Below are 1,267 nucleotides of genomic sequence, written 5' to 3' on the forward strand. Positions count from 1 at the left end.
CCAGTCTCAGCGACCAATTTAGAAAGGGTCTCCTTTAAAGTCCGATTCATCCTTTCTACCTGCCCAGAACTCTGTGGGTTATAAGCACAATGTAGTTTCCAATCTGTTCCCAGAGTCTGGGCTAGTCCTTGCAGGACTTTGCTAATGAAAGCCGGGCCGTTATCAGAACCTATGACTTCAGGGACTCCATACCTGGGAACTATTTCCTCAATTAGCTTTTTTGCTACTACCTGGCTAGTTTCATTTTTAGTGGGAAAGCCCTCTACCCATCCTGAGAAGGTATCCACCATTACTAACAAGTACTTATAACCAAATTTACCTGGCTTTACCTCAGTGAAGTCTATCTCCCAATACCTTCCCGGTGCCCTCCCCCTCTCCCGGCTACCAGTTGGGTGGAGCTCCTTCGGGGCTGGTCTAAGTTTCACGCAGCTGTTGCAACTTCCCGTGCAGTCTTGCTGCTTTAGTCTGATGTGGGAAAACCAGCTGTGCATTTTGGAAAACAGTAAGCAACTTCTTCCAACCTAAGTGGGTAGATCTGTGTAAATTAGTTAACATGTATTTCCCTAATATTTCTGGTAGAATCAACATGCCTTCCTGGTCCCGGCTCCAACCTCCTTTCCCAGTCCTCCCCTCCGGTGCTCGCTTCTTTATCCACTCTAGATCCTGTGGAGAATAATCAGGTTTGGGGGGCAGAGTAGGCAGTTCTGGTATCGGTACCTCTAGGGCGGCTAGTACAACTGGATCTCCAGGACTGGAGAGGGCCACTCTTTTGGCTTCCGTGTCTGCAAGGTTGTTACCAATGGCCTCAGGAGTCTTCTTGACTTGGTGTCCAGGCACGTGTATGACTGCCACTGCCCTGGGTTTATCTATAGCTCTCAATAGTCTCTGGACTTCCTGTAAGTTCTTTAGCTCTTTTCCTTCAGCAGATCAGAACCCTCTCTCTCGGTAGATGGCACCGTGAACGTGCACCGTGCCAAAGGCATATCTACTCTCCGTGTAGATGTTAGCTCGCTTGCCTTCCGCCCTTTCTAGGGCCTCTGCAAGGGCAATGAGTTCGGCTTTTTGCGCGGAGGTACCTGGAGGTAGGGCAGCACTCCAGATGACGTCTCCTTCTTGTGTTACCACCGCTGCCCCTGCTCTTCTGACCCCATCCTTCACAAAGCTGCTTCCATCAGTGTACCAATCCACCTCACTGTTTGGTATCCTTGTGTCCTTCAGATCTATCCGAGTCTGGCAGACTTCAGATAGGACATCTCTACAATCATGG

Source organism: Nannospalax galili, unplaced genomic scaffold, assembly GCF_000622305.1.
Source record: "Nannospalax galili isolate Female #2095 unplaced genomic scaffold, S.galili_v1.0 scaffold127, whole genome shotgun sequence".
In the NCBI taxonomy this organism is placed as follows: domain Eukaryota; kingdom Metazoa; phylum Chordata; class Mammalia; order Rodentia; family Spalacidae; genus Nannospalax; species Nannospalax galili.